Below are 27,456 nucleotides of genomic sequence, written 5' to 3' on the forward strand. Positions count from 1 at the left end.
TTCTGGAGTTTGGAAAATGTATCAATCCCTGCAGAGTTATCAAAATCCCTCAGCAAAATAAGCAAAAATCCTGAGATTCTTCCATGTGGTCATTCCTGCCTTGGGAATGGGGAATGCTGCAGGGATAACCTCACACTTTATGCCTTTCCAGGGCAGGGTTAGTGATGGCCCATGTAGACTCTTTGCATTTGAGCTTCTGATTGCTAGAACATCACTACAATTGCATGTAGATTGCTTAAGCAGTTTAAGATGAAGATTATTTTAGATTTTCATTCTTCCATAGCAGAGCATATTATCAGCACTAAACTGAAACAGTTATTAACAATAACTAACAATAGGTAATGCTGTCAGGAGTTCATTTCCCAAGCAAAAAGAATTGGTTTGCATTTTCGAGCACGCAGTCAGTAACAACGTTGCAGTTCACAGATTTGCCAACTTTTCGCAGTGATGGGTAACTCTTACAATTAATTTCAGCTAAATAATTAAGCCTAGGCATCCAACATCTTTGAGCCATCATTAAAGACAAAAAGTACCTTTTAAGCAACGATTTAACTTGTGTTAAACAACCATCGTAGGAAGAACACGGCTTTCTTTCTTCTGTGGGCTGATTTGTCAAAGTACTATTAAGAATTTCCAGTTGAAAAAAAAATATGGAGTGAACCTTTATTTTTTTCCTCTAATTTATTACGCTTGATTACGCAGCTGGAATGGGAAGGTAGCTGCTGTTTGTAGTTAAATAACTCCTCACAATTTCTTAAAGAAATGATCTTCAAAGCTTTAATGGGTCAGTGGCTCAAGTACAAAGGAAAGATTGATTTTCATACTCCCACTCTTTGTTCCCAAAGTTTAAAACAGACATGTTCTGGTAAATTAGTTTGTCTATGTTATTAATGGAAGAACTTATTAAACTCCCATAAATACATGGTGGTATCTTACTTAAAACACAGAATGCATTTGCTTTGAAAAAAAAAAAAAAAGTGTGTCTAAAAGTAAACAGGGGTGTAATATTTTTATTTGATTTCAGAAATGCCTCAAAAGGCAGAAAAGCTGGAGAACTGGGGGTTTGCAAAATATATTAGGTATGCATCATGATGAATGGTACAAAGAGCGTAGGCTCGAGTCGCTAGAAAATATGTTATTTGCGTTTAATGAAAAGCATTCCCATACTGGGTAAGTGGCAATGCTGTGGGGAGAACGGCTGCTTTAAGCAAGAAATATTGTCTGGGTGAAATACTTCTTTTATGCAGGGCTCATGTGCACGTTCCTTGGCTGAGCCAAGGGAGGGTTCTCTGCTGGTGCAGGAGTGATCCTGGGGTCAGGGAACGCTCCAGTGTTGGCGGAAAAGGGTTGCTGGGAGGAAGATTACTCAGTTCTGTGTGGGGAGCAGGGCTGCTGCTTCATGAGGGGGGAGAGGGGGCTCCTGGGCTGATGTGAACTGCCAGAGCCCCTTCTGAGGGTCTGTCCCAGGGCCGTGTCTTCTTCTACATGAATAGAGACACTTCTGATAGATTCTCATGGCCTCTGAGGTCACTTGTTTTCCCCTGGCGATCTGCCTGTCTGTAGAAGGATGTCTTGCCACACTTAATTACCTTCTCTTTCTCTCATCCCAACACGAGTATATAGAATAACCCCCTTACCTCAGCTGTTCACACGGAAGGACAGGCCCTCGGAAACACTCCTGGCTGACCCCACCAAGCGCTGTAAGGGTTGGTGTGACAGGTGGGAGCTGGTTACCAGGGCTGCTCCCAGTGGTAAAACCACCCTCTGGATCTGAGCTTGGTCTGGGAGAGCAGGGAGCAGTCAGGCTCCAGGGGCAAAGAACCACCCTATGCTGATATGATGGGAGCACACTGTAGGAGAGACGTTTTCCTGACCCAGTGTATTGGGCACTGCTGTGTATCAGGCATTATGTCAAAATTCAAACCAATACAATGAACTGGACAAAATGCTTGAATCTCCTCCTCCCTGTGTACATGTTCCTTTCTTTCCCTTTACACTGCTGGAAAATTTCCAGTGTTCCAGTTCTGAAGAAGAAATTAAATAAAAACCCATCCACCACATACAGTTTGCTGTTTAGATAGGAATAGAACTGTGCTGGGTAATGGGACCATGATGGTACCCTCTTGAGTTAATTTGAAACCTGAACAAAACCCCAGAGACTTTCATGAGAGGATACAAAATCTAAATTATACTCTGGTTTAATTCAAAATCTGAGATTTTAACATCATTGTGTCTGAGAGGTCCAAAGTCTGATCTTTGCCTGGCTTCATTTCTAGTTGTCATGAATGATACTGAGTTACACTTTTATAATAAAGGAGAAGGAAAAACAACACGGAAAAATTAGTCAGCTGCAAATACCACAAAAAAAGTTTCTAAATTTATTGGAGCCACCTGCATGAATGGTACTGAAGTATTATGTACAAGTCCAGCATTGAATTATAAAATATCTGCAACTGAAAACAGGGGAGTAAGAAACAGAAGTTTCCCAGCATGGTTATCATGCAATCTTTAACCATACCATTGATTGTAAAAGCTCGTAAATGGAGATTGGAGCTCATTTCATTGCCCATGATCATGTATCAGCAAGCAAACTCTGCTTGGGACCACGGACTGGGGAGGACTACTTTACTTTCCAGAGGAATGATGACAAGATCCTTCATACCATTCCTTTTAGCAGGACACTACACCAAAGTGAGTCTGTTGCAATTACTAATTAGGACAAACTGACACCTCCTTCATGCCCCAGCACATACTCTGAGTGGCTCATGAACAACTGTTTTGTTTGGCTCCCAGGAAAACACTGCTGCAACACAAATGCAAGCGCAGAGCTGGGATTGGGCATGCAGGAGGTCGGTCAGCAGCCAGCTCTTCCAGCAGCTCCAGCTTCTAGGGGCTCACCCAGCTGCCCAGAGCAGGAGAGCCCTGCCATCCCCTGATCACGCAGGGGAGAGCCAGGGCAGTATTTCTGCAGCCACCACAGATCTCTCTGTTTTGTTTTATGCTCCACAAAGCCATCTGCTTTGGCTCTGCTCATTTGCGGAGCAGGTAGGGTGTGAGCAGCTCCGGGGTGCAGGTCCTGGCACCAGGGCTCTCCCAGGGAAACCCAGACAGGGTGGGACCAGGAGGGTTCCCATACCTTCTGCACCTGAGCACACAGCAGCAAAACACGGGCCTATCACCAACCCTGACCTTCACAGGACTGCATTTGCTGCATAGGGAGGACGCTGTCTGAAGGAGCTGTGGGTAGGTGGAAAAGGAGAGGAAAATCCGTCTGGAGCATTTTCGCCTTTTTACCAACAGAGGGATTTGAGAGCCTTTCTCCATCTGCAGTCTCTGGCAGTGGTGTGTTCGTAGGAAACGAAGGATGTGTGTGTACAGTAAAAATGGCCCCATGGATGATGTGCTGTGCTCAGCCAACGGTTTGACATGCGGCACATTTTTCAACAGAGGCTCTCTGCAACGCAGGCCGAGAAATCCTTCCAAGGCATCGGAGAGATGGATCTGCTGCTGGGATGGAACAATCATCTGCTTAACAGCTCAGAGCTGCACGCACACCAATTTGGGTCAGGAAGTCAGAAATAACATCACACCAGATTGAATTTAAATTGTACAGGGCTTATAAGCAAGCAGCATATTATTATGATGCCTGGGTTAATATTTTTCCTCTTTTGGAGAGCACTGGGGGATCATTAATGTACATAAGTGGTTAGGCAGGCATTGGTTTTATATCTCATCTGTAAGGAAAAAGCTTCCTGAACAGCATTGGCTTTTCACTGCGGGCTCTGCAGAGAGATAAGAGCGTGGGTCGGGAATCCACCAGCAGGGTGAGGTTCCCCTGGGTGAACGTATTGCCGAGGCTCTCCCACCCCGCGTTTCTCATCCACCCCATCCTCTTGCTCACCTCGATCAGTTCATTTCTCCCTATGTCTGCTTATTGTCTCACAAGCATTTACCAGAGGCAGTAATCACCCGACCTGCCGTGCCGGAGCGATGGCTTTATTAGCACCAGGAGCGCACGGCTCCGCGCATTGGCGAGCGCTGTGTGCGCTGCTCCAGAGAGCTTCCAGCCAAGATGGGTTGAGTGAGGGAACATCGGCGAAGATTAAAGAGGGAAATCTCCCTTTTGTCTTTGAAGCCTGAATGGCTGTTGAGCTTTCAGCAGCCTGCAAACTGCAGTGAAAAAAAAAATCGCAGCAACTTTTAAATTAGTGATTCACCATTCAAACAATGGATTAAATAATAATAATAATAATAAATTGCCGCTATCTCCGCTCCCTTCTCCCCCTCCATCCAGCTGAACCGTACATGGATATCGGATCCCCTTTTGTTGGCAGAAATTCTAGTAATCTCCAAAGGACGTGCTTTCTCTGCCGTCTCAGGCGATTTCACTGAAGAGAATTCCAAAGATTTCTGGAAAAGCTTTTTAGTGCGAGCAGCAGAGCTCCCCCCTCCCGCCGCTTCCCCCGCTATCGTTATAATTTACAAGATTCCTATGACCGTGTAACTGCTTTGTGATTACATGGAAAATACCTCACAAATACGCAGTAATCACAGGTTCATGCAGATTGCTTAGTAAATACATTTGAAGTTGGAAAATAGTTCAAAGATTAATTACCCCGTAACTCGCAGCATTTAAATTATTTTCCCCCAAATGTACAGATAGATTTGTACCGACTTCAAGGCTGGCGGAGAAGGGGTTATGATGGTTCTGATCTGAGAGGAAAAAATGAAATTTGACAGGCATGGGTTATTTAAAGCATGCAGATGTGAGCCATATAACCATTACACTTTGATGCAAATCATAGAGGAAAGCACAGGAGGGATGGCCTGTACAGAGAAGTAGTGGACAAAGTTAGGATTTCCTGCCATCGACTCAAAATTTAAACAAATAATCATTTAATGGCGGTGCGGCATTACATTCCTCGTTGCATGCATTAATGTCAGCATCTGGGACCAACATTTTGACAATTCTATTAAAATGCTTCACCATTCCCTATCTAACACCTGTTAGCTCTAATTTTCTTTCCTGAGACGTACATCAGTAGACAGTGTAGATTCCAAATCATTTATCACTTTTAAAGTGCTTCCATATGAGCTTTTTAGGGGGCTTATCTTGGCCTTTGGAAAACCTTTTCTGAATGTATTAAAATTCAGTACTTAGAGGGGGAAAAAGTGTAGACATCAATGTTTCATAGCATTCATGTCTGGTAATTATTAGCCTAAATTATGGCTCGCACATGACTTGACAAAGTGGACCGTGCATTTAAAAAGGCTGCTCGATAGACATGCACTGCTCAATATGTTCCACGTTATTGAGATGTCAGTCAGTAATCATAAAGCAAACACCCCTCACTGAAAGGACCCTGCTAAGAGGGCTACGAGGCCTGGGGGACTACCTAAATATGTCAGAAATGCTACAGTCTAAATGAATGACATCAGCAAGAGAACATGTGTTTAAAAACACGTGCAATTAGCTCATGCAATAAAATGCAAATCCAGGGACACGGCGGTCCCGAGGAGCCCTACATGGGAAGAAAAGCAGAAGGAACCGAAATGTGCTGGAAAATATGAGAAATGGGAAATGCTGTTGCGCTGGGGTTTTTGTAGCCATGTACTGTGGAAAGAGCAAGGAATGTGTTATATTCTTTATCTATCTGCACATAATAGCTTTGCTTATCATTACGCGCATTACATCTTGCTGTTATCATGCAAACAAGGTGCGCTGCGAATTAATGCACTGTTTGTAATCTCTCACCTTTAACAATGCTGACCACATGTTAACCAGCTCACATAGAGAAGAGTGCTATGTGCGGTATTTTAGAAGCATTTGCCTTTGCAATGAAATACTCTTACAACAGAGATAAGACCTAACCTCCTCCCACTGAGCGATATGGACATTTTGCTGATGGTTTGGGTGGGCAAAGCGTTGGGTCCATGGTGCATTCCCTGCACCAACTACCCCGCTGCACTGCAATGTGGTGGAAAACAAAAACCACGAAGCCTGTGCCGTCCGAATTTTTTTAATACCAATTTCACTCTTATTGCCTGAATCTGAAATTCGTGCACAAGTCAAACGCTGAGAACTTTGGGTACCTCCTGTGCCGGCTGAAAAACGCGACATCATCTCTTTACAGGAACGCATCCATCCAAACAAATAGCATAACGCAAATCCCACGGACCAGCTGGCGAGCACAGCATCGATGTACAAATCTGTGGACAGTTTAAAAATGTCCGTCAGCACGCAGATACACACCTTTGCTTTCACACGTCTGCTGTTTACTAAATAACATTTCAGCACAGTTTTCATCTTATAAGAAAAGTGTTTGAAACTTGGAATAAGTGCACTTAATTAAAGGAAGGCTGTGAAAATGTGCACTAATCTGATATGACTAATAGCAAAGTGCATGAAATTGCTAATTAGAATTTCATTAAAGGTGCTGCTTTATCAGACTGCGAATATCACAACCTTTAAAATTCTTTCAGGAAAGCTTAATTCCTTTTCAAACAGAAATATTCTTTAAAGACATTTGATTTGTTCTGAAGGAATTTGTAGCTTAGGCTGAAACATAAAATGTTGCCAATATTCCACTGGAGTAATATTAGAATAAAAATATGTATCAGGTACTTTCTTTCATCAGTCAGATGAATAATTTTTTTTTTTTTTGAAAATGTTATTATTCAAATAATGCAATCAGCTAAGAGAAATAAAGTTTTATCTCTAGATTATTTCAAACATGATTTGTTTTTATGCCTATACTGCAAAATTTGATACCTTTTTCCTTTAAAAGAGGAAGGAAATAAAAAGCTTACTTCAAAAGTAATGCATGAACAATAAAAAATACAGCCATGAAAGTCTTTTCATAGAAGGACGTAAGATTTTGCATGTCCAGAAAGAGGAAATTAATTGTCTACCTTGATTTAAAATAAATAGTCCAAAATTAATGTTCTTTGTATAGCATCTTATAATATCTTAAATAGATTTAAAAAACCCACACAACTGTATTTTAAGGTAAAGCTGGAGGAAAATCCAAACATTGCACAAATGCCTGTAGATCTACATGCAGCTAAGATATTAACTCATTTTACCTCTCTTTTACCCCCTCACCGCTAAGTCTTGAAGCTGACTTAAAGTTTTTTTTGTCCCTTGCCTGTCTCTGTCTGCCACCAGCTTTATCATTGTCTCTGAGTTCTATTTATAGCCCATTCCCAGTAGGCCCCCACCCCATCCCTTCCCACACCACCCAATCCCATCTCGTCCCATCCCATCTCATCCTGTCCCATTGCAGCCTACCCCATCCCATCCCGTCCCATCCCGTCCCGTCCCGTCCATCCCATGCCATCCCATCTCTCCCCTCAGTGGATGGTGTTGCAGCAGATGCACAGAGCTGTGCTGGATCCCGGCTGGGGAAGGGGCTGCTCTGGCTGAGTTTGGGGAAATCCTGGGAAATGCCATCCCCAGGGCTGCCCAAACACCCTCAGCCAGGGCAGCCCTGAGCCAGCAGAGTGCTTCCGATCATGGCCACGGTGAATTTGTGCTCACAGATCGCACTGGCGACAAAATTCTCATTTCCTTGGGTGTCAAATCCTGCCACGCTCTGCGCTGCAATTTGTCATCAGGATAGCAGTCAGCAGTTTTGCTTACATAAGCAGAGCAGGGATGGGACTTCGGTACCTTTACTCCTTTTGAATATCAATTTAACAATTTAAGTTTACCAACAGGAGTAGCTAATATCAGGCTTTTGGTGAAACTAAAGATCATTGAAGCAGCTGATATTTGTGGGTGGTAGAAAACATACACTCAAGCTCCACATTTGTGGACTGCAATTGTTATAAATACTAGGAAAAAAAAAGTACTTTTGCTGGAATTAAGTATTCAGAGCACATTTTTAGAAACTCAAATTAAAAACTAATCAATGCAAATTTACATGACAAAAAGATTCTTGGAAATGGATAAAGTGTGAACAGAAGAATCTTTACTTAGGAGATAGTATGTTATTACTTTGAGCATTTTTAAAAATCACATGTCAATTACACACTGGTGTGATTTCAGCTGTTGTTATAGGTATTTTCATGCCAGTAGGTATTTTATCAGTTGGACAAAGCAGCACATAAAAGTCATTTCAGCTTTCTTCATAAATATGCCAACTTTCTTTATGTACATTTGCTTTCTACAATAAATACATTGATAAAAAAATCAGTCTAGACTTAACTAAATGAAAATTATGCTTATTAAATCTAATGTCTGGTGTCAAAAGTGAGGTGTCAATCTTACCTATCTTACTTCTAAGCAAGGCAAACAAAGCTGCTAATTATAATATTTAAGTTTAAATATAGAATTATTGTTCAAATATAGAAAACAATGGTGCGGTTGTTCTTTCTACAGCTATATGATTAAGACTACTTATGTCTCATTTTATGCAAAATAAATGACACATGATTGTGATTTAATTCCCGCTAAGTAAATGTCTGCAGGGATTTATGACAAGAAAAGCAATAACAATCCATACCTTGTTACTTGTCAATAACTGCATTCAGATCAGTGGGGAGCAGTTAAAAATAAATAGTCGTTCAGAAGAGCCATGCATATGAGAAAGGAGCAGCGTGCAATAATTTACGTCACGTTAATGTAAGGCTGCTGGTTACAGTCCTGTGACTGGTATAAATTAATGTACTTCTGTACTATCCTGCCCTATTTTGTTCTCCCTTATACTACACCACTGCTGTGGCTGGGAACACGATTAACACCCTCCATCAATATTACGGGCTGCATTTAATAAACTGTTTGCTGACTAAAGATAAGATGCTGACATTTACAATGTCACTCTTCAGAAATGAGGAGACAGACACATTTTGGTGCAGAGAACACCAGGGGTGCACAGTGGCCTTTGCCTAACCCTTGTCGACAGCATGGTGAGTGAGGATGGGATGGAGTGAGGGGATGGTTCCCTTGGGACCCTAAACAGGGCTGGGTGTCCTCACCACCCCTCTGGTCTCAGCCACATCATGTTCTTCTGTAGAAAAGGAGGGTCAGGGCAGACCTTCCTGCTCTTCATAGCTCCCTGAAAGGAGGATGATGGGTGGTGGCCTCTGCTCTCAGATAACAACAGTAGAGGTGATGACCTCAAGTTGTGCCAGGGGAGGTTCAGGCTGGACATGAGAAGCAATTTATTCTCAGAAAGAGTGGTAATGCAGTGGCACAGGCTGCCCAGGGAGGTGGTGGGGTCACCATCCCTGGAGGTGTTCAAGTTCTGTGGAGATGTGGCACTGAGGGACTTGGTTAGTGGGCATGGTGGGGATGGGTTGATGGTTGGACTGGATAATCTTAGTGATCTCTTCCAACCTTAATTATTCTATGATTCTATGATTTACAGAGATTGACACAACCTCCTTTGCTCAGCACCCAGGAATACCTGCACATGCTTGTACTTGGGTACCAATATTTGTAGCTCTGTGCAATTTGACTCAGCCAAGTATTGCTGAATGTGGAAATGGATCATTTTAAAGTCTCACTGTAATTTTGAGATATTTATTGCATGATGGTGTCAAAATAGCAAGCATCAGAAGGACCAAGAACACAGAACTTGGTTGAGCCTCATGTCTTAAAATAAATGCATGGCATTTTGTGGGAGCCACACGTTTTTTGATGGCCTGATAGATTTCATTCCTATGCTTCACTAAAGGGCCAGTCAGAAGAGATCAGAGATTTCTTACTCTTCCCTGCAGTGGCAGAAGTGTAAAATTAGATACTTTTGTTTATAGTGAGCCAGTATTCTTACCTCTATTGTCAGAAGCAGAAGCCAGTAGCATGGAAACTGGAGAAGCAATGAGAAAGAAGAAATCAGCAGGAGCAGAAGTTAGTTTTGTGAGGCCTGATGGCTTATCCTCTATTCCTTTGAAAATCTTGATTTTTTTTTTTTAATCCCCTCTTCACCATGTCTTAGTGTTGCTCCTCTGTCTCTTCTACCTCTGTTTCTTTCATTCTTGCTTTTATGCTTTCTTCCATGTCATCTTATTTCTCTTCTGCCACCTTTGTTTAAATCTGTCTCAACCCCTGATGGTTTCCTTTTGTCCAAATCAATCTGTTTTGCTATTTCCTCATACCTTGCTGCACAAGTATCCTTCCTCACATAAACCTTTGTGTGAATGTCCACTAAATCCCATAAAAATATTGGTACTGCTCTAGCTGGCTGAGCAAATCAATTCCTTTATTTTCTTTGGACATCTCAAAACATGTTTGGTGAGTTGCGAGTAAAATAGTCTTTTTGATAGAAAACATAAGATAAAACGACTTCTTTTCCACAACTTTTTCTGCATAGAACTTGAAACTCCAACTGTGAACACAAATTGCCAGAATCTGGGATGTTTTATCACAACCTTTATAGCTAATCCCAAAAGCCTACCTAATCAATTGAAGATCATAAAATATTAGACTTAATGCTGCAAAGTGCAGCTTTATCATTCACATAACATGCTCCTAAATAATTCAAATAGCAAACATATCCTGCTTCTGAGGGATGGGAGGTTGTTTAGACGAGCCAGAGAATGTCAACGCATGCCACATCTCCTGAAACTACCGCATTTCAGGAACCCTATTAAGTTAATTGCTGGTTTCTAACAGTAGAGAGCATGCTGGGAACAGGGTGATCTTTATTAGCCTTTTGGGCATCAGCCATTTTGCCCGTGCTTGTATAAACCAGGCACAGCATGAAGAATTAGGTCAAATTGTGAGGCAAGAAATGGTGCTGGCACTACCTTTGCCTTGGATTCATTTGTGAATCAAAGTGAAGGTTCTAGTGCCAATTTTTTTTGCCCGCTAGATTTTATTAAAAGACCATCTAAAAGGACTACTCTGGACATAATGCCCCTTATTTTATGAGGGTTGCTCTGAAATTAATGCCTCCTATTTGGTTTTGTTGGCTCACAACGTCAGAAGCAGATGTGATATGGCAGTAGAGCTTGAACCTTCCCACCAATATCCTATTCTGTGTTGTTGCTGTGTGACAGATGGTAGCAGAGGGGCAGTCTGACAAAAATGACATCTGACATGGAAGTGTGTATGAAGCAAAGGTTTGTCAGTGAATTCCTCCATGCAGAGAAAATGGCAGCCACTGACATTCGTTGATGCTTACAGAAGGGTGGATGGTGTGTTTCAGCAGTGACAACGGTGCCACTGAGCCATCTCCACTGGTGCAGATTTTTATGAGCAAGGCATGCAGGCTCTTGTTCAGTGCTGGTGAACATGCATAGCTAATGATGCTGACTGTGTTGAAAAATAGTGTTTTGTAGCTCAGATCAAACTGTGTTACTGTGCTATTTGTATCTGTTGCAGTTACCATGATAATAAATAGGAGGCACTACTTTCAGAGAGACCCACATATAGTGCAAAATAAAGGGAAGAGGAATTATTTAGCTACATAAATCTATACATATTTCTACTATCATTGAAACTGTAATTTTTAATGATGGAGTTCACTTGTCAAATGCAGAGAAGACAGAATTAGCAGTTGCACTCAGCTGTATGGTAAAACTCAGTTACTTCTCAAAAATCAGCTACTGTGAAAAGAAAACCTGAATAAGTAAAGAGTCCCTCCACCATAGACATGGAGAAGCATCTCTTTTGTCTGTTTTGGACTCATCACAGATTCACAGCTTAATTCTTGCAGGACTCCATGGAGCACTGTATTTCATGGCTTATCTCCTCATTAGCCACCACAACAGCCAGTGTTATTGCATAACAGTAACACTACAAACAATAATACAATAATAATAACAGTAATACTGCAAACGCAGTTCCCAAGCTTGACTGATGTTCTTTGGAGTCAAAACTACACATCTGAGATGTATGAAAGTTTCTAAATTGCATTTGATGTGTCCCAAATTGACTTGTTTCATTTAACTTAAAAAGTTATTTTAGGTGTGAGCCAATTGACCAAAAAACCCAATGAATCTTCTTTTGTACAAATGTGTACATGTATATATCTATATTTCTGTATATATATATACACCACTGGATGAACATGTGTTCTATATTGCTTGGAAAGATGCTAAGTGTGGAAACTGTAAAAGATTAACTAAATTTTGCAGTTCCATGAAGGCAGAACTGTGGTGAAGATAGGACCATTGCCTTCTACTGCTTTTCATAGATTTGAAATAAGAGTTTCACATCATGGCACAAGACAACACATCTTACCTCTCCCAGTATGCCAAAACATAGTATTTCCCTAATGTATGCAGTCTGGTTGAACCCATGAGGCTAGAAATAGGAATATAGAAGTATTATATAATAATAATATAGAAGCATCACTTATGCTGTATCATAGGGTACTGAATAAATGCAAAGGTGCAGGCATCCCAACAAGCTATCTCCCAAGTCCCTTGGCACACCAATCTAACATATATTTTACTAATTGAAACCTTTTCACATGGAGATCGTAGTTAAAAGGTACTATAATAACCCTCTATTTGAAAATATCTCCTTTAAAACCCAAAATTCCCCAAGTACTTCCATACTCCTGAGTGGGCACTTGAGAATTGAGCAGCAGATGTAAAATCTATCCTGAAGAGCCTCTCTCGGGCACTGGACTTACATGAAATGGGTAAAATGTACAATAAGCCCTCTTTAATAGTAAAGTGTTGAAGGCTGTGGCTTCCAGCCTGCTGCTGTTCACAAGGAAGGAGACAAGGTACAATATGGCATGTACCCTTCTACAGTTTATTTATCCACTGTGGGTAACATAAAAAATCAGTCTACCTCCATGCATTAGCTGCAACCATGTTTGATATTTCATGAAGACATCAACTGTACGTAGTTTGCGAAGGAAAGACGTGCACTATTCATCTCATTGATTGTCCATCTTCCAGGGCTGCCAACAATAACATTATGCAGCATTGCAGGAGGATGCGACACATTGCTGGGTCTTGTGCTAATGGGTGATCTCTGGTAATGCTGAGAGCTAATTATAAAATCAGGAACTGGAGAGGAGCAGAAATTACACATCTTTTGGACAGCTTCGTGGTCCGCTAGAAAGGGGAGAGCTCTGAAATGTTGGCTATAAGAAATCTTGGGCTATGGAATCTAAAATATTAGGCACCCAGCAGAGGTTTTGTACAGTAGTTTCCACTAATCTCAAAAACATCTGTTCATTTCTCAGAGTAAATCTGTACACAGTTTACATTTCAAGGAGAGTCAGATTCTCCAATTTCCTTTTTGTGTGTGTTGCGTGTGTATCATTTATTGTATTTGTAATGTGTGTTTTTTATCCCTCTTTTCTTTTTCCTGCTGGTGTTGCCTGTCCCCTTGAAATAAAGTGGGCTCATTTTCCAATCAATTCATGTTTTCATGAAAATGATTCCACAAGTGGCAGCACGTGATACTCTTTTTTGCAGAACTGGGGGCACCTTGAGCAATGAAAAAAAGCAAGAAACCAAAACCCTTCTGGAGATAGGGAAGGGATTTTCCTTGTACTCAGAGAGGCAGGATTTTCAGGGCACATCAGCACACTGATTACCCATTCAGTACATTTTGTTTCCTTTCATAGCATAAATAAGATTTATGACAATTTAGAGCTGAGATGAAGTTTTGAAGCTTCATTTGATTTTTCGGCTTCAAAGAAGGAAGGCCTCCAGAACAGAGGCTCTGGGCTTTCACCACACAGAATTGATTTTTCTGGAGGCAGTGCTGTCATTCACTGCCTTGACTGGAGGCCCTTTTTCTAGGAATGCCTTCCCAGTAATTCAAGGGCTGGCAGTGAGCACAAGGAGATGTTCCCTCCGAAATTTCTTTTTTTTTTTCTCCTAACCGGTGGTGTTGCTGTCCAGATTGCCCAAGGCACCAAGGATTTTGTTTTGAGTGAATTTTCAAAGTAGTCAGTCTGGTTGCATGATAGCCATGGAAGGATTGTCTCACCCAGTTTCAGTTTAAGCTGCAACAACAACATCAACTAAATGCAATCACATATTCCATTGATAACCAAATTCCTTTTTCTCATGGTAACGCAGCAGCTTGACATAGCAAAGAGAAAAGAAGGATCTGTTTACACAGGTAATCCTTTGTGTGAGAATCCTCTTAATTGTTTTATTGGCTTTTAGATTTTTCTCCACTGCTACTTTCTGCTAGGTCGGTTATCATGGTATCTACTGGCTTCCTGAGGAACAAAAGGCAATTCTGAACAGCAAGACAGAACCTTAAATTAGATTGCTGTGTGCATCTGGTGTTGAAAGCTGGCCTGTCCTGTTAAGCTTAATCACATCTGTGGCTTTATTCATCTTTACAAATTATAGTAAACTTAGCTAGAGCTCATCAGCTTCTGAATCACCATGGCTATGTCCAGCCCTAGCAGTGTGGATCACGCCCTTTGGGCCTGGGGCAGACAGGGACAGTTGATTTTGGTCATCATGGCTATGTTTGGATCTGCAAGCCATACAAGATACAAATGTGCATCTATGCAACTACACTGAAAGTAGGCCAAGAATGACTTTGCAGTTGAAATACCAGGTCCCTTGACTGCAAAAGGAACAAGCGTTACCAAGCACATCCTCATCTCACCTTGGGTTCCAGCAGATGCAAACCCACACGTTCACTGCAGCTAGGCATCGACAAATGTGTAAGATTCTGTGTTTGTTAGCAAGGAGATGTACAAATTTGTATAATCTCACTCCTGACATTTCTAACCACTTTGTCTTTCTTGTTCTTCCAGCACCCTCCATGTTAAGCAATATCAGGCAAAGGGCAGAGCTTGTAAATATTTGCCTGCAGGAACTTAAGAGATGTAGGGACAAATGCTAGGAATGCTCAGTCTTTAGGAAAAGGCCTGAGGTCCTTCAGAACTTTACTGTTTATCCCCAGAAGCACTTTGGAAAGAGGACAAAAATATTTGGCAATGTTGGATGAATCAAATGCTGCAAAATAATCCAAGAAATACGAGTGTTGCTTTACCTATTTTTAACATGAAGAGGAGGAGGGGGCACACAAGGAAAATTAGATTTTCTTTTAATCTAAACTCTGGTCCAGCCCATAGACTACAGCGAATGATTTTAACAAAATATATGAACTGTGTTTTGTGTGACTGCTGAGGTGGTTGGTGAGAAACGTAGAGGGTTGGGGGTCCTCTGACTGCTCTAGGAGCTTGGAATCCTGTTCCTTACCCTAGCTTCAAGCAGGCAGACCACAGGAAAACGCAACAGTGGCAACAAAGAATTGGCAGATTTGAAAAAAAGAAATATCTGAAGATATCATTTTTATTCTACTTATAGGACTATCACATATTTTGAAGCAGATAACTTACTCCTGAATGCATAAAGATGTTTGTAGTAAAGGTCTTCAGTAATAAATCCTGAGAGGAAAACACAGATTCGAAAGAATGTATCCTGATTGTGTTTTATGTCATTTCTATGGACTTAATGTGCCTATCCAGGTCATGAACCTGAAAAGAAAGATGCAGCTGTGCTCCTGAATCTTGAAAATGTTCTCTCTTGCGTGCATTCAAATATTCAGATTGGATACTATTTCAATAATTTAAAAAAATCCTGTAAAAGAAAAGAAAGCCCTGTCTAGCGCTGAAATATTCCTCAGGCAAAATTGATTTCAGGAAAAATGTCAATTTTAAATCATCCAGAGGAAATACATCTACTTATGAAAATCAAATTCTTGTTGTAGGTATAGAGTTCTGTCAGTGGAAAAAAAGTTAGTTAACAGTTATCTAAATTCAAGCTAGGAGAAAATGTGACTTTTAAAAAAATATTTCTTGATTTGAAACTTTCCTAAGATTTTGTTTGTGTGTGTGTGTGTGTGTGTGTGTGTGTGTGTGTTTTGTAGGCTGGATAAGAAGAGATCTGGATTCAGACAGGTTTTGCAAAATCAAACCTAGATTAGGAAGGTTGATGAGACCAATGTAAAACCATCCCAGTTTGCTCAAAACTTTTATCTGTTTCCCCCTTCAGCTCCAAACTTTTGTGGATGAGATAAAATAGAAACTGAATCCAAACAAGCCGGTTTTGCAAAAGCTTCTCAGCTCTTCTCTAAAAATAAGATTAAAGAAATCCTCTAGGCTGCAGGAGATGACTTTATCTTGTTACATTGCAAACCTCATTCCCTTACTTTAAATCTTCTTCTCTCTTACTAAAGATAACTAATGTGGATGCTGAGAACCATTGTATTCTGTTGACATCTTTAAACATAAAGCAAGCTATCAATATCTGGCTTTCAAGGGGTCTCTGTACTTCTGCTCTGAAGTACAAAAGTTTTTAGTCATATCATTATGAGAAAGACATATTTCTACACATACTAATGGAATTTACTTTTGTGAATCTTACTGAGGAACCCGGGACACTGAGGACTTTATTGTACTCTGACTTATGCCAGTGTAACACCCCCGACTTCAGCAGAATTATGTGTGATTTACTCCGCGCTAACCTAGAGTAGATAGGGGTCCAGAGGCATTGGGATGGGAAATGAACAGGCAGCAAAATTCTGTGTGTCTATTTTGGATCATTTATATTAATGAGATATGTTACTTAAAATCACAACCTATTACAAAAGGATATTATGATGTGGTGACTTTGCGGGAGCTGTATTAACTGTTACGTGAGATGAACTTAGCGTGGCAGTTCTGGATGTTTGTCTGGACGTGCCCTGAATATTGTTTGTAGGAATTCTTGGTTTTAAATTAGTACTGATGCGAACAGTTCATACAGAGCTGTCAGAGTGCAGGATTCATGGCGAAGAAACAGTTGGGAGAGGTGGAGGGAGGAGGCAAACTCTTGTCTCTAGATTTATAACTATTCGACATCAGGTTTTGGCTGAGTGTCCCTTCTCCAGCAAGAACCTACTGAAAACACTGACTGACACAATAACTTAATGAGGATCAACTGACATCACCCAGCTCTTGGACTACCATCCCCGATGATGTTTTCCTTCACTTTTATTTAGCACGGTGTGATGAGCCTATGTCACTCTCTGACACCCAGTGGGCCAAGTGCATTCCTGTTGTAACAAGATCTCTCACATTTAGAGAATTACTTGGGATGAATGTAGTCTCTTGTGTTTGCAGTAAGTATAATACAGACACTAAACTGTGGATTATCATTTCCTAGTGGGAGATCTCTGTCTTGTGATGAGATTAAGAGGATGCAGCTGTGAATGGGACCAGTTTGGCTAAGTTGCCTTAAAAATTTAACTAGAGTAAGTTTGGGTTGTGAAAAACTGGCTATATGCTGTGTTCAAGAATAAACTCCCACATAAAATCCTCGCAAAGCATGTGCAAAGCTCCTTTGTGGTAAAACAGAGCTGTTTTGACTAGCCATATATGTTTCCTGTGTAAATCCGCCACATCCTGGTCTATAGCTCTCTTGCATATCAAGTTTTCATGTGAGTCAGATTCCCAAGGCATCTTTGCAGAATAATAAAGTCATACATGACTGTGTAAGTGATACCCCTGAAAAAGCCCCTTAGTCTTCTTTTCAAAGTTATTTCCAAAACTAGATTTACACATTCCATTTTCCAAAGCTGCTCAGATAAATGCCAAAACAAGAGCGCTGCGCTACACTCATCTCTAATTAGTAAAATCTGACTTTTGTCTTCCTGTGACAATAGCGTTGCGCCTCCGAGAAAAGGGGAGATTTATAGGATACTGATGATATTTATTCTGAGATGGCATTTTTTCATCACTGTATTATACTGAATTTTATTTCTGTTCATTTAAATTGTGATTTGCGCATTCCTTTTTATCACTACAATCCCAGAGAATGCAGAAGATACAAAATCAGTATAACACATTAGCAGCAGATAATACAGTCTAAATAAACATAATAAGCTTTCCTTTACGTCTCTAGACCAAACCTTATCTAAAAATACCCTAATGAAGCTGAACCATCCAATTACTCGTTTCTTGGAGGAACCCCTTATTAATGACATTGCAGTGAGGGAAAAACATTAATTATTGGACACAGTGGGATCTTTTACATTCTGTCTAGTCTGGACAGCACCAATTAATACAACAATAATTATCAGCTACCATGGCAGGTTCGCCGAGCAGAGCTCCTATCTGCTGATTGGGTGGGGAATGTGGGACAGCTCTCAGGGTGAGCAGATTTCACATACTTTGGCCCCTTTTCTTTTTTTTTTCCATTGCCATGTGAAAACTGAGTCCTGCAGACATTAAGGCAGGTGGATTGCTGTATTCAGGCTGCTCCAGTGAGAAGGAGAGCACAGGTACCATCACGTGAGAAATGCCATTTTCTTCTCCATCGCCCGCCCACCTGCTGTCTGACTCTCTGTCATTTGAGATTTAACATGATCGCTCTGTAGATAAGGTAAGGATGACAGCACAGGCTTTTAGAGCTGTCTGTTTGCTCGCCCTCCTGTCCTCTCTCCAGCTACCTTACAATGACAGTTTACAAATGCAGAAGCAAATGTTGACATGATTTATTGCCAGCACTATTGCTACAATCTTGAAGGTGGAATACCTCTTCTTGATCAAATTCAACCTGAGGCAAGCACAGGGTATGGGAAACTTCGTCTCTAAAGGTTAAAGTCTGCAAAAGTTGTAAGCGAGTGACTAGAGGGGGAACAATGGAAAGTGTTAGACAACCTGAATAACAGGCGTTACTGCTCCACTGCCTATAATAATAATAATTCACCTTTTATCCATTGAAGATAAAAGGACACAATGTGGGAAAATTAAGCTGTATAGACATCTTGGGGATATCTCTTCTGAGATCACACACCACTTCTTTCTTGTGGTTATCGTGATTTTATCAGAGCCACTTTGAAGTCTATATAGCCTTATATCTCAGTTATCTACATTTCATCCTGTATGTATTTATTGCAGATGGGCCTAAGCTGCTAAATTCAGATCCAAATCCAGATTCTGATTTTGAACTCCCCAAGGTCTGCAGCTAGCTTGAAGCTAGGGCTTTGGTTTGGAATCATCTCTATTTATGGGTAAGAGAAAGGGCTTTCATATATGCTCTCCCAGACGATGCAGCTCTATATACGTGCACACCGACATACTATCTTACTCGTGCGTAAATCCAGGAAAAACAGAACTTGGCTATGTAATTAAAAGCTGCCTACGCTGTTATTCGTACTTTAAAGGGGGATGAATTTATAAATGAGCCTTAGCTTTGACATTTCTTGATTTCTGAGTGCTTTGCTGTACAGCCCTAACAAGCTTTAACCAGGCTTTAATATCTGGTGCTCAGCACAGCTGCCGCTTGCCCTTGTGCAACACTATGGCAAACAGTACGTCTGGAAAATCCTTGTGCACTGGAGTCTGTTTCTGTGTTACCTCTAGCCCTGGACTCCAGCAGCATGCAGATGATGACGCAGAGTTGAATAGTTACACAAAACAGGCTGCCACTTGATTCAAACTCAGGAGGGATTCCCAGGAGGAATTGGTGTCCCATTCACAGGGAGGGGACACCAACCCAGTACACCAGAAACAAACTTTTCTTGTTCTGAGACAAGGCCGTGTAGGATAAGCAAGCCCTCTGTGTCTAAAGGGAAGCAGAAGTGCTGCTACCTTTTGCATAATACCAATGTGCTAATTAGGGCACTGATATCCTCAGAGGGCAAGCTCAAATCTGGTGATATGTACAAAACACACACGCTCTCTCACACACACACAGAAGCAGAGCATAATCAGACAGGCAGTGCAAGCAGAAATCAAGAGAAAAACAACTGCAGAAATAGTGTAAAAAGTGTAAAAACACTGAGAGATCGGTTGGCTTTGCTTTGTCAGTGAGCTGATGGGCTGTGCAGAGTCATTCCTGCACCCAAATGTTGCCGTAGTTTGGCAGCTCCAGTGTGCTGCGTGGGGACAATCCGGACTCAGTCTGTCATTTGGTTCTTTCCCAACAATTATTTGATTGAATGGTAACATATTAATCATGCAATAACTCTTAGATTTTACAGTGGAATCGGTCCATTATCAGTGGCAGTTTTTCTGTGATTTGAAGTACTTTGTACTAATATATATTTTCCCCACTATTCTCTATCACCTGGGCTCCTTAAACCTAACGAGGTGATAGAATGCACTCCACTAGGGATAATCCATTTCCCCAATATAACTTAATTCCTTAAAGCTTCACATCTGGAAGAGACTTCCAGCAACTCCATCTCAGCACCAGGGAGTTGGCATTTCAAGCTCTGAAATATCATTCCTTAAAAATAAAAACCCTTTGTCTGGCTAAAGACACTCAATGTCTGGAAATATTGAGGAAAAGGCATTTCCACTGCAAATGTTTATTTCTGATTATAAATATCCTGCTAAAATTAATGAGTGCAAATAAAATGATAATGAAATGGGATAGGTGTCATTACTTGCTGGATCCAAATAGGTATTTCTTCCACAAAAATTTCAGCTTCTGATTTAACATTGTAAATATGATGTAACACTTCTGTATGCAACAAAGTATAAGAAGTGACAGTTTTTAAATGATCCTTAAGCCTTACTGCATTACATTTCATCATTACAAAAGACAGGAATGCCACAGAGAAACAGTTGGTTTATCAGGGAATCTTAAAAAAAATATAAAATAATACTCACAGAAACAGAATCACAGAATCCCAGAATTGTTAAGATTGGAAAAGACCTCAAAAACCGTCTAGTCCAACCTACTACCACCATTACCCACTGAACCATGTTCCTATTTACTGGTAGCACACCCCTACAGTTCCACTGGGTCCTTGTAAAGCTGTTTTTGCCATCAGCCATCACCTGTCAGATTGGTGAGAAGAGACGGATGGGTAGGATCCTCAAACCATGCACTTCACCAGCAATCAGGGCACCCCATGACTTGCAGAAGACAGTCACCATCCTCAGGGTTGAACACACTTCCCTATTACCCACCAAAACATTCTAAACTAATGTTCCTTAAGCTTTTAGCCCAAGCCTTGTTCTAATCCATGAGGGACATCATAGAAGAAGGAGAGCTGAGGAGGGAGAAAGTAGAACGAGGCTGAGTGAAGGGAGGAAGCTGGGTGATCTCATTTGCTGGTCACAGGGTACTAGAGGTAGAAAAGCACTAATAGAAGTTACCCCTCAGCATGTACAGGATGTAATAACAATAAAAAGAGTGAGTCAGGGGACACAGTTTAGTGGCATCATCACCATGAGATGATTCAAGACTGTAAGATTTCTTAGTACGTGCTCTGCCAGCACCATTAACCTGCCATGCCAAGATGGTGAAGATAAGCCATGTTCACATGCTTTCCTTTGGTCCACAGTTAGATTCTTTGACAGTCCGGAAGCGCTGTTTTGATAAGCATCCACATATTTTTAATTCTCTTCCTTTGATCTCTCAAGCAATCCAACCATTTCCCAAAGACACCCTCCTTCAGACCTCTACCTCCCACACAGCTGTTATTTTCAGCCAAGAGTGTAATCTAGAAAATAAGTAACATCCTAGAGAATTATTTAAAATTGAGGGGAGAAAAAAAAAAAAAAAAAACTTTTCTAAAAAACTGAAAATATTCCGATGCAAATTTTATAATGAAAAATGCGTGTTTTTTGTAAAATAGTGGGCTTCTTAATTTTTAGGCTATTTATTTATGTCAGATAGCTGGCGACCTGTTGTGTGGCTCACACAGGGGTTTCATTAGCAGTTCTGAAGTAGAGGTAACTGAGAGAAAAAACAATTTACAGCCAAAGCAGACTCTGAGGCAGGGACAGACCTGAAGAAATCAGTTCCATCCACGTCACCACAGCTATTTCTAAGACAGAAAACAAAAGAGTTTTTATTCCAGTAAAGAGAAATATTTTCATTAAAGCTGAAACGTACTGAAAAGACCATCAAATATAACATCAGTTTAATTGGTGACAAAACCTAACTCCAAATTTCTTTAATTTTACTTGTCTAATTTTAGTAATGAGCCCCAGTATAAACAACGGCACCAATTAATTTGCTTTCTTTTAAGAAATATCATGCTGTACCTAAAAGACTTTTGTTCTGTCTAGTTAAACACTCATGCATTAAAATGCTAATAATTAAACTGTTACGACTGACTAATGAACTCTGCCAACTATAAATGATGGTGTTGTTAGATTCACTGCACAGCAAGGCTTCCTTTGTACTGAAAAAGTTAAAGGTTAAAGAGCTCTTGAAAACAGCGAGTAGCATCTAGAAGCAATTACATTTTTTTCCTGGAAGCTAATAGTTGTACAATAATGTTTCAGTTCGCACTCTGAAAAAAAAATTACTATGAGCTCCATTCATCAGAGCAAATCTGCAGCTTTCTACACCGTGGCAGGTTGTTAATTTGGCTTCTGTGTCCAGCCTACTCAGCCTATAAACTGGCGTTTTGCAGAACGTTTTATTGGTCCTGCTCATGGAAACTAAAAGGGCAAAGACTCAAGCCTGACTCATGATACCTGTTGGATAGTACGTACTTACTTCCGAAAAACAGTATGAAATTGAATTTCAAAGGACTTACTTGGCAGATTTCCTTGTTCATTCACTAGTCACCCCTGTACATTGACTTCCAGACAACACAGACTCTGGGAAATGAAGGAGACAGAGCTGAAACTTGAGCATTATGCCTGTAAGAGAGCATCTGTGTTCATAGTTGTGTTCCTGTACATACAATGCTCAGCTGAGAAGATGTGGGATTCCAGTGTGATTGCTCAGTGAAACTGAGTTTCAGAATCAAGACTTTCTGTAAACCTCACATCTCCAGAAATTAAATAGAATCCCTAATTATTTCTCTCTTTCAAAATTTACTTGATCTTGGATTAATCATTAGAAAAGAGTTTCTCTTAATCTTAGATGAAATACAACTGGTGGTCAATGAAGCTAATGAGATATAATTGAGCATCTACAGAAGTGCTAAAGCTCAGAAAAATAAAAGATATTTTCCTGTCTAAACTTGGGCTTGTTTTCATCTGCCAACATAATATCTACACATTATTGTTAATTTGACTATGCACTAAAGAGAAGATACTTCAGGCCAGTGGTAACTACTTGCCTAGCTACATCACTCGAGTTCACTAGAAGTGAAGCTCTGTGCTGAAGAAAGGCAGCTAAGGGTTTCCCTTGTCTTATTGAGAGTTCAGTACATTAGAAAAGTACTAAGGCAACTTGATTGTTCCTAAATCTCTTTTATCTCAGCAGAAGGTGGCCTATTGCTTATGTGTCTCTTCAGTGGCTGTTACAGTGAACATTCTGGTTGTTGGGAACAAATTTTGGAAGAGATTTTTCAAAATCCCCCAAATATCACAAAGTACCTTCAAGGTACCAGAAATTCTTTCCAGTATTATCATAACTCCTGATGCATCTACTTTTCTATGTACAGTTGATTTAAAAATCAATGTGAAGTTCTTAATATGCAAATATAATTATATAAAAATATAAATATACATACATATATATATATACATAAATAAACATAAAAATGTATACACATGTGTATATAAAGAGATATGTATATTACAAGTTGGAATTCAGGAAAGGGCCAGACTGATCGGCCATGAAAAATGCAGCTAATTACATGGTGCCTAGCCTATACTAAACATGGTCAGAGTTTTGCTTGAGGTGCTTATACTGTTTAAGGAATTAAGTTATACTCCCAGTGCCCATTTTCTTAGAACTAAAGTCCAGCAAAGCTGTAAGAGATGTCGTCGCTGTTAATAATTACCCTGTATATATCTCCAACATCAAAACAACATAGCTTTGTAGTATCAATGCTTCCTTACGGCTTAGTGGAAATGATAATATTAACAATAATCACAAGGGATAACTGCATTCTTTGGTTGATATCTAATATTAAAAATACCTGTAAATCATAGGTATTACAGGCAAAAAGGGACTTGCCATACCCAAAAGTGGAAGAAAGCCACCCACTACATTCCTTTAAGGTAATTCTAGAACATATAAAACTTTCAGTGCTGGGGAAGAAGTTTTGTGTAGTTTTGAGACAAGAACTCTGGAATACTAGCACTTAAGTGCTTATCCCTACACAGTTAATACAGGGCAAGAAAATATTCTCAGCTTTTCAGAAGAAATATATAGTATTGATACAAAACAGTCACAAAGAATGTGTCTGAAACAGCTACCAAAATTGTTTTATAACAAGAGTTATGAAGCACTAGAATGGGTTGTCCAGAGAGGGGGTGGATTTCCCTTTCCCTGGAGACATTTATGGCCAGGACGGACCAGACACTGAACAACATGATCATAACTGTGGATGTTTCCATTCATTGCAGGGGAGTTGGAATAAATGACAATTAAATGGCCCTTTCAACGTAAACGACTCTATGATACTGTGATTCTATGAATTGGCTGTTCTGTTTTGGAAGAAAACCTCATGAATTTGACTCTTTATGTGCAATACTAAAAGTCGTTAAGGACACAGACATAGTCATAGAATCAAAGAATGGCTTGGGTTGGAAGGGACCATAAAGATCATTTAGCTCCATCTCCCCTGCCACGAGCAGGGTTGCCACCCACTGAATCAGGCACCAGATCAGGCTGCCCTATGCCCCATTTAATATGGCCTTGAATACCTCCAGGGATGGGGCATCCACAGCCTCTGTGGGCATCTTGTGCCAGTGCCTCACCACATCTGAGTAAAGAATTTCACCCTAACATCTAACTGAAATCTCCCCTCTTTCAGTTAAAATCATCCACCCTCGTCCTATCACTAAAATAGTCAGTTTATAAGCTCCTTTTAGGTACTGGAAGGCAGCAGTAAGGTATCCCTTGAGCCATCTCTTCTCTGCACCGAACAAGCTTATCCCCCTCAGCATCACCCTTCTGACACAGACAGCCTCATTTATACCATCCCCTTAATAAATTTGTGGTATGGAACTGGGAAACTGGCTAGGAACATATCTCTCATGCATTATCTCTTGCTTTCATCTCTGCAGCTTTTCCAACACTGTGGTCTGGGACATGCGGTACGTTTGACAAACTACAGTAAATAAAATGTCTTTCCTCAACTTGGTTGTAGCTGACAGGAAACACATAGAATCTACTTGGTCAGAATCTTATCAAGAGATTTTCAGCACAATGTTGCAAAGTCCAGTGAACAGAGTAATTTGGATTTGTCTTATTGTACAATAGTAAGGTTAAGAAGAGCCTCTGAAAGGCAGCTCAGCAAACAATATCTTTTGAGCTCTTCCCGGATCTTTGCAACTGGCAACTTAAAATGAACAGTAGTGCATTGAAGACCTTAGCGTAGATATATAATATCTACGCTATATATAATAGATAGTGTAGATCCTGTAAATGTTAAAGCCATTGAATAGAGGAAAAATATGTTACCAATGTAGAAACTCACAGGAGTGCACCGGATTTGAAATTTACTTGATCAATATCGGGCTGGATATTGCTTAGGAGAGAAAATAGGTTAAAAAGAAAAAGAGCAGAAAGAAAAAGAAGGTTGAGCGATATGAGAGAGGAGGTACTAAACACAAAGAGTATGCTTGTAGGGAAAATTGTGTCAGATATGGCTGTCTGAGACCTAGCGTTGGCATCATGGAGAAAATGTATCTAGATGCAGATAGCCACTGTATAAAATATATTTCATTCCTTTCCATTGTCCAGCTCCCATAGCATTCTCCTGGTTTTGATATCTAACATGAAAACAGATACATCATCTAGGATATAGTTCATAAAAACAACAACAGTAAAAAGAACCAACTTATATCGAAAAAATAAAAAGAGCATGATAAGTACTGGGGAAAAGTTTTGTGAATTCAGGCTATCTTTTCAAACATTCAGACCACCCCTAAAATAGCAGCTATAGTTCACAGGGGCCAGAGCTACACAAATTCCAGCTCTCCCTATGTGGTAAGTCTAATACTTTCTTTTCTTATGCTTTAAGGACTTCAAATAGGGTTTGTGCATTTGACTCCTTTTATCTCTTTCATAGAGTTCTCTCTGCTTTTAAATCCCTAAGTATCTCTGTCCTCCCCCTGCCATTCCTTAACAGATCCAGGACAGCACAAATAATGCCTCTTGGCTTTGAACACATCATGGCAAATTTCACTGACAGAGGAAAGATGTATGAGCAGTTATCTGGGATAGTTTTACACCAATCCATCTATTGTACGCTATGTTCACAATCTTGGGCTGGAATGAATTTCAGGCAAAGTGCGTCCCTCGCAGACCACTTAAAAACAGAATAGGGTCTGTCTGAGGGCCCAGTTCTATCTGATGCTAAGCACCTTACAGCAGCAGGACCTGGCTGAGAAATACTTGCCTTAAACTTCTCCTGTGCTGCACAGGGCTTTGTCTCTTGACAATGAAAAGATGACAGGAAGATGGTAACAGTTTTGGTTCAGAAAATCCTGCACGGTTCCAGGAAAAAAAATGACCCCATCTGCTTGAAAGGATACCAAGTCAATACAGAGAAATGAAAAAGGAAATATTTAAGAGGAAGGAGCAGGAAAAAAACACTTGGCACTCACAGCATCTTGAACGATGACCCCACAGGTTTCTCTGTTGCTCCTGTCAGGATCTACACGCAGGTTCTTTTGGAGGACAACCTATGTAGGGACTCACTTGAATAATGCTTCAGAATTCCAAACTACATCTGCAGGACTGGAGTTGTGTAAGATATCCATGACAGAGTGTTGTATTTCTTCTATACCGTGTCTGTCGTGCTTCTGAGCATGGCATAAGACAAGAGTAAATAATTACAATTCCAGCATGGAAATACCATAATTTGCATTTTCTAGGTATTTTTTTAATCAGTGCATTAAGAGGTAGGCCATCTGGCAGCTCTATAGTACTATGCTTAACATACTTTGCCATAAATTTTAGCCTTTGGTGGGAAAACAATGGTTATAGAAAAACAGAGCCTGTGCTGTGATTGTACTGCAATTCCAAATGCAGGAATTCCGTGTTTAAGCTAAGGCATATTTACATCACGTTAAAGATTGAACTGTAAAACATGTGAAAAGCCTGCAGTTTGGACTGAGAAACATTTCAAAAGCAAAGCAGGTTTTTACAACCACTGTTGCCCCAATGTATTTTTAAACATTCAGTTCATTAGCGGAGAAAACACGGCTTGTGTAATAAGGGATTGCTAGAAGTAGATTTAATATATTCAAGCATTTAACTATTCTTGTTGATTATAAAAGATTAAATGCCCTTTGGTTTCAATTCTCTTGTTAAAAGCAGTAATTTCATTTTTCTCGAGTGCAGCAAATAATTTTGAAGCATAATGTAAACACTTACCAGACTGTGCATGTGCGCACACGTGCGTGTGATGAAGGAAGGGGCATTTTCCCCAAAGCTTCAATTTCAACTTGTTTGTTATCATTGTCCATTAACTATGTGGTTGACCTAGGATGAGTCCAAAGGATTACAGAATATTTGTCTAACTATTTAAGAGAAGCTTATAAAATAATAGTATTCATTAAACACCTTAGGTTGGCCTCCCACAGCACCGTAATCCGAAAACATGAAAGGATGGATGAGATGAAAGCAGGCACAACCACAGGTCAGATGTGA

General features: G+C 40.3%; 1 long non-coding RNA gene across 2 annotated transcripts; it reads right to left on the reverse strand.

Annotated features, from left to right (window-relative positions):
- Nucleotides 1-2,355: 2,355 nt before the first annotated feature.
- LOC121111171 lies at nt 2,356-27,456 on the reverse strand. 2 transcript variants are annotated; one of them, XR_005860893.1, is made up of 6 exons: nt 27,181-27,456; nt 26,409-26,606; nt 22,433-22,496; nt 9,777-9,812; nt 6,094-6,210; nt 2,356-4,170 (listed from the first exon to the last, which is right to left on the reverse strand). It is a non-coding gene; the product is annotated as an uncharacterized LOC121111171 (long non-coding RNA). The 2 variants fall into 2 exon arrangements; XR_005860892.2 differs by lacking the exons at nt 2,356-4,170; nt 27,181-27,456 and adding an exon at nt 26,747-26,833 and having other exon boundaries at nt 4,177-6,210.

This window comes from Gallus gallus, chromosome 6, assembly GCF_016699485.2.
Source record: "Gallus gallus isolate bGalGal1 chromosome 6, bGalGal1.mat.broiler.GRCg7b, whole genome shotgun sequence".
In the NCBI taxonomy this organism is placed as follows: domain Eukaryota; kingdom Metazoa; phylum Chordata; class Aves; order Galliformes; family Phasianidae; genus Gallus; species Gallus gallus.